Here is a 7,682-nt window from a genome sequence, read left to right on the forward strand (position 1 = left end):
GTATAGTACCAGAGAGGAGAGCTGACATGATGGATCCCTGTAGATTAGACAGTGAAGTAGGAGAGGAGAGCTGACATGATGGATCCTATACGTTAGATTGGAATAGTACCAGAGAGATACATGATGGATCCTATACGTTAGATTAGACAGTATAGTACCAGAGGGAGAGTGACGGATCTATCGTTATTGACAGTTAGAGAGGAGAGGAGCTGACATGATGGATCCTCGTTAGATAAGTATAGTACCAGAGAGGAGTGACATGAGGCTATCTAGATTGAGACAGAGAGGAGAGCTGACATGAGTGGATCCCCGTCGTTGGAATTAGACAGTATAGTACCAGAGAGGAGAGAGGAAGCTGACATGATGGATCCTATCGATTAGATTAGGAGCAGTATAGTACCAGAGAAGGAGGGCCGACATGATGGATCCTATCGTTAGATTAGACAGTATAGTACCAAGAGAGGAGAGCTGACATGATGGATCCCTATACAGTTAGGTGAGACAGTATGAGCACCAGAGAGGAGGAGGCTGACATGATGGATCCTATCGTTAGATTAGACAGTATGAGTACCAGAGAGGAGAGCTGACATGATGGATCCTATACGTTAGATTAGACAGTATAGTACCGAGAGGAGAGCTGACATGATGGATCCTATACGTTAGATTGAGACAGTATAGTACCAGAGAGGAGGAGAGCTGACATGATGGATCCTACTACGTTAGATTAGACAGTATAGTACCAGAGAGGAGAGCTGACATGATGGATCCTATACGTTAGATTAGACAGTGCAGTACCAGAGAGGAGAGAGAGCTGACATGGTGGATCCTATCGTTAGATTAGGCAGTATAGTACCAGAGAGGAGAGGAGAGCTGACATGATGGATCCTATACGTTAGATTAGACAGTATAGTACCAGAGAGGAGAGAGGAGCTGACATGATGGATCCTATACGTTAGATTAGAGCAGTATAGTACCAGAGAGGAAGGAGAGCTGACATGATGGATCCTATCGTTAGATTAGACAGTATAGTACCAGAGAGGAAGAGCTGACATGATGGATCCTATACGTTAGATTAGACAGTATAGTACCAGAGAGAGGAGGCGGCATGATGGATCCTATACGTTAGATTAGACAGTATAGTACCAGGAGAGGAGAGCTGACATGATGGATCCTATACGTTAGATTAGACAGTATAGTACCAGAGAGGAGAGGAGAGCTGACATGATGGATCCTATACGTTAGATTAGACAGTATAGTACCAGAGAGGAGAGCTGACATGATGGATCCTATACGTTAGATTAGACAGTATAGTACCAGAGAGGAGAGCTGACATGATGGATCCCTATCGTTAGATTAGACAGTATAGTACCAGAGAGGAGAGGAGAGCTGACATGATGGATCCTATACGTTAGATTAGACAGTATAGTACCAGAGAGGAGAAGCTGACATGATGGATCCTATACGTTAGATTGAGTATGTATAGTACCAGAGAGGAGAGGGCTGACTGACATAGTGGATCCTATCGTTAGATTAGACAGTATAGTACCAGAGAGGAGAGCTGACATGATGGATCCTATCGTTAGATTAGACATTATGGTACCAGAGGAGAGGAGAGCTGACATGATGTGGATCCTGTCGTTAGATTAGACAGTATAGTACCAGAGAAGGAGAGCTGACATGATGGATCCTATCGTTAGATTAGACATTATAGTACCAGAAGGAGAGCTGACATGATGGATCCTATCGTTAGATTAGACAGTATAGTATGACATGTACCAGAGAGTATAGTACCAGAGAGGAGAGCTGACATGATGGATCCTATCGTTAGATGGGAAGAGCTGGAGCAGATATAGTACCAGAGAGGAGAGCTGACATGATGGATCTATCGTTAGATTAGACAGTATAGTACCAGAGGAGAGCTGACATGATGGATCCTGTCGTTAGATTAGACAGTATAGTACCAGAGAGGGAGGAGAGCTGACATGATGGATCCTATACGTTGGGATTAGACGTATAGTACCAGAGAGAGGGCTGACATGATGGATCTATACGTTAGATTAGACAGTAGCTAGTACCAGAGTATAGGAGAGGAGAGCTGACATGATGGATCTATACGTTAGATTAGACAGTATAGTACCAGAGGAGAGCTGACATGATGGATCCTATCGTTAGATTAGACAGTATAGTACCAGAGAGGAGAGTATAGTACCAGAGAGAGGAGAGCTGACATGATGGATCCTGCTCGTTGGAATTGAACAGTATAGTACCAGAGAGGAGAGGAGAGTGACATGATGGATCTATCGTTAGATTAGACAGTATAGTACCAGAGGAGAGCTGACATGATGGATCCTGCTCGTTAGATTGGGCAGTATAGTACCAGAGAGGAAGGCGGACATGATGGATCCTATACGTTAGATTAGACAGTAGTACCCAGAGGAGAGCTGACATGATGGATCCTATACGTTAGATTAGACAGTATAGTACCAGAGAGGAGAGGAGAGCTGACATGATGGATCCTATACGTTAGATTAGACAGTATAGTACCAGAGAGGAGAGCTATGAGGACCTATCGTTAGAGGAGGAGAGGAGAGCTGACATGGTGGATCCTATACGTTAGATTAGACAGTATAGTACCAGAGAGAGCTGACATGATGGATCCTATACGTTAGATTAGACAGTATAGTACCAGAGAGGAGAAGGGAGAGCTGACATGATGGATCTATCGTTAGATTAGACAGTATAGTACCAGAGAGGAGAGCTGACATGATGGATCCCTATCGTTAGATTAGACAGTATAGTACCAGGAAGCTGACATGATGGATCCTATCGTTGGATTAGACAGTATAGTACCAGGAGGAAGCTGACATGATGGATCCTATCGTTAGATTAGACAGTATAGTACCAGAGAGGAGAGAGAGCTGACATGATGGATCCTATACGTTAGATTAGACAGTATAGTACCAGAGAGGAGAGGAGCTGACATGATGGATCCTATACGTTAGATTAGACAGTATAGTACCAGAGAGGAGAGCTGACATGATGGATCCTATAATGTTAGATTAGACAGTATAGTACCAGAGAGGAGAGCTGACATGATGGATCTATACGTTAGATTAGACAGTATAGTACCAGAGAGGAGAGCTGACATGATGGATCCTATCGTTAGATTAGACAGTATAGTACCAGAGAGGAGAGGAGAGCTGACATGATGGACCCTATACTATCGTTAGATTAGACAGTATAGTACCAGAGAGGAGAGCTGACATGATGGATCCTATCGTTAGATTAGACAGTATAGTACCAGAGAGGAGAGCTGACATGATGGATCTATACGTTAGATTAACAGTATAGTACCAGAGAGAGGAGAGCTGACATGATGGATCCTCGTTAGATTGGGCAGTATAGTACCAGAGAGGGAGGAGAGCGACATGATGGATCTGCTCGTTAGATTGGAGCAGTATAGTACCAGAGAGGAGAGCTGACATGATGGATCCTCGTTAGATTAAGACAGTATAGTACCAGAGAGGAGAGCTGACATGATGGATCCTATACGTTAGATTAGACAGTATAGTACCAGAGAGGAGAGCTGACATGATGGATCCTATCGTTAGATTAGACAGTATAGTACCAGAGAGGAGGAGAGCTTGGATCCCAGAGTATAGTACCAGAGAGGAAGCTGACATGATGGACCCTATCGTTAGATTAACAGTATAGTACCAGAGAGGAGAGGAGAGCTGACATGATGGATCTCCTCGTTAGATTGGATACCAGAAGGAGAGCTGACATGATGGATCTATACGTTAGATTAGACAGTATAGTACCAGAGAGAGGAGAGCTGACATGATGGATCCTATCGTTAGATTAGACAGTATAGTATGACATGGTATCCCGTTAGAGACAGTATAGTACCAGAGAGGAGAGCTGACATGATGGATCCTAGATTAGACAGTTACCTGCCAGAGGAAGGAGGCTGACATGATGGCTACGTTAGATTAGACAGTATAGTACCAGAGAGGAGAGGAGCTGACATGATGGATCCTATACGTTAGATTAGCAGTATAGTACCAGAGAGAGCTGACATGATGGATCCTATACGTTAGATTGGTATAGTACCAGGAGAGCTGATGGACCAGAGATTAGACAGTATAGTACCAGAGAGGAGAGCTGACATGATGGATCCTATCGTTAGATTAGACAGTATAGTACCAGAGAGAGAGAGCTGACATGATGGATCCCTATACGTTAGATTAGACAGTATAGTACCAGAGAGGAGAGAGGAGCTGACATGATGGATCCTATACGTTAGATTAGACAGTATAGTACCAGAGAGGAGAGGAGAGCTGACATGATGGATCCTATACGTTAGATTAGCTGACAGTATAGTACCAGAGAGGAGGAGAGCTGACATGATGGATCCTATACGTTAGATTAGACAGTATAGTACCAGGAAGGAGAGCTGACATGATGGACCAGAGATATAGTACCAGAGAGAAGCTGACATGATGGATCCTATACGTTAGATTGAACAGTATAGTACCAGAGAGGAGAGAGCTGACATGATGGATCTAGGCACGTTAGATTGAACAGTATAGTACCAGAGAGGAGAGCTGACATGATGGATCCCTACTCGTTACGTTAGATTGATGGACGTTAGATTAGACAGTATAGTACCAGAGAGGAGAGAGCTGACATGATGGATCCTACACGTTAGATTAGAGTATAGTACTGACATGATGGATCCTATACGTTAGATTAGGACAGTATAGTACCAGAGAGAGAGAGACATGATGGATCCTATACGTTAGATTACACAGTATAGTACCAGAGAGGAGAGCTGACATGATGGATCCTATACGTTAGATTAGACAGAGTATAGTACCAGAGAGGGGAGAGCTGACATGATGGATCCTATACGTTAGATTAGACAGTATAGTACCAGAGAGTACCAGAGAGGAGAGAGCTGACATGATGGATCCTATACGTTAGATTAGACAGTATAGTACCAGAGAGGAGAGGAGAGCTGACATGATGGATCCTATACGTTAGATTAGACAGTATAGTACCAGAGAGGAGAGGAGAGCTGACATGATGGATCCTATACGTTAGTTACGACAGTATAGTACCAGCTGACATGGTGGTACCAGTATAGTACCAGAGAGGAGAGCTGACATGATGGATCCTATCGTTAGATTAGACAGTATAGTACCAGAGAGGAGAGGAGAGCTGACATGATGGATCCTATACGTTAGATTAGGGACAGTATAGTACCAGAGAGAGAGGAGAGCTGACATGATGGATCCTATCACGTTAGATGAACAGTATAGTACCAGAGAGGAGAGGTGACATGATGGATCCTATCGTTAGATTAGACAGTATAGTACCAGAGAGGAGAGCTGACATGATGGATCCTATACGTTAGATTAGACAGTATAGTACCAGAGAGGAGAGGAGAGCTGACATGATGGATCCTATACGTTAGATTAGACAGTATAGTACCAGAGAGGAGAGGAGAGCTGACATGATGGATCCTATCTGACAGTATAGTACCAGAGAGGAGAGGAGAGCTGACATGATGGATCCTATCGTTAGATTAGACAGTATAGTACCAGAGAGGAGAGCTGACATGATGGATCCTATGCGTTAGATTGAACAGTATAGTACCAGAGAGAGAGCTGACATGATGGACCAATTAGACAGTATAGTACCAGAGAGGAGAGAGCTGACATGATGGATCCCGTTAGATTAGACAGTATAGTGGAGAGCTGACATGATGGACGTTAGATTAGCAGTATAGTACCAGAGAGGGAGGAGAGCTGACATGATGGATCCTATCGTTAGATTAGTGACATATAGTACCAGAGAGGAGAGGAGAGCTGACATGATGGATCCTCGTTAGCTAGATTTCGGGGACAGTATAGTACCAGAGAGGAGAGCTGACATGATGGATCCTATCGTTAGATTGACAGTATAGTACCAGAGAGAGAGGAGAGTGACATGATGGATCTATGCGTTAATGCTAGTATTAGACAGTATAGATCTATCGTTAGAGAGTATAGTACCAGAGGAGAGCTGACATGATGGATCCTATACGTTAGATTAGACAGTATAGTACCAGAGAGGAGAGAGAGCTGACATGATGGACCCTATACGTTAGATTGTGACAGTATAGTACCAGAGAGAGAGAGAGCTGACATGATGGATCCTATACGTTAGATTAGACAGTATAGTACCAGAGAGGAGAGCTGACATGATGGATCTATACGTTAGATTAGACAGTATAGTACCAGAGAGGAGAGCTGACATGATGGGATCCTATACGTTAGATTAGACAGTATAGTACCAGAGAGGAGAGCTGACATGATGGATCCTATACGTTAGATTCAGTATAGTACCAGAGAGGAAGAGCTGACATGATGGATCTATCGTTGAGATTAGACAGTATAGTACCAGAGAGGAGAGCTGACATGATGGATCCTATACATTAGATTAGACAGTATAGTACCAGAGAGGAGAGCTGACATGATGGATCCTATACGTTAGATTAGACAGTATAGTACCAGAGAGGAGAGGAGAGAGATGACATGATGGATCCTATAATGCTACGTTAGATTAGACAGTATAGTACCAGAGAGGAGAGGAGAGCTGACATGATGGATCCTATACGTTAGATTAGACAGTATAGTACCAGAGAGGAGAGGAGCTGACATGATGGACCTAGTTAGATTAGACAGTATAGTACCAGAGGAGAGCTGACATGGTGGATCCTATACGTTAGATTAGACAGTATAGTACCAGAGAGGAGAGCTGACATGGTGGATCCTATACGTTAGATTAGACAGTATAGTACCAGAGAGGGAGGAGAGCTGATGATGGATCCTATACGCTAGGATTAGACAGTATAGTACCAGAGAGGAGAGGAGAGCTGACATGATGGATCCCATACGTTAGGATTAGACAGTATAGTACCAGAGAGAGGAGAGCTGACATGATGGATCCTATACGATTAGACAGTATAGTACCAGAGAGGAGAGCTGACATGATGGATCCTATATATAGACAGTATATTAGACAGAGAGAGAGGAGAGCTGACATGATGGATCCTATACGTTAGATTAGACAGTATAGTACCAGAGAGGAGAGCTGACATGATGGATCCTATACGTTAGATTAGACAGTATAGTACCAGAGAGGAGAGGAGAGCTGACATGATGGATCCTATACGTTAGATTAGACAGTATAGTACCAGAGAGAGAGGAGAGCTGACATGATGGATCCTATACGTTAGATTAGACAGTATAGTACCAGAGAGAGGAGAGCTGACATGGTGGATCCTATAATGTTAGATTAGACAGTATAGTACCAGAGAGGAGAGGAGAGCTGACATGGTGGATCCTATACGTTAGATTAGACAGTATAGTACCAGAGAGGAGAGCTGACATGATGGATCCTATACGTTAGATTAGACAGTATAGTACCAGAGAGGAGAGGAGAGCTGACATGATGGATCCTATCGTTAGATTAGACAGTATAGTACCAGAGAGGAGAGAGAGCTGACATGATGGATCCTATACATTAGATTAGACAGTATAGTACCAGAGAGGAGAGCTGACATGATGGATCCTATACGTTAGATTAGACAGTATAGTACCAGAGAGAGAGGAGAGCTGACATGATGGATCCTA

This window comes from Oncorhynchus nerka, unplaced genomic scaffold (genome assembly GCF_034236695.1).
Source record: "Oncorhynchus nerka isolate Pitt River unplaced genomic scaffold, Oner_Uvic_2.0 unplaced_scaffold_2624, whole genome shotgun sequence".
NCBI classification, from domain to species: domain Eukaryota; kingdom Metazoa; phylum Chordata; class Actinopteri; order Salmoniformes; family Salmonidae; genus Oncorhynchus; species Oncorhynchus nerka.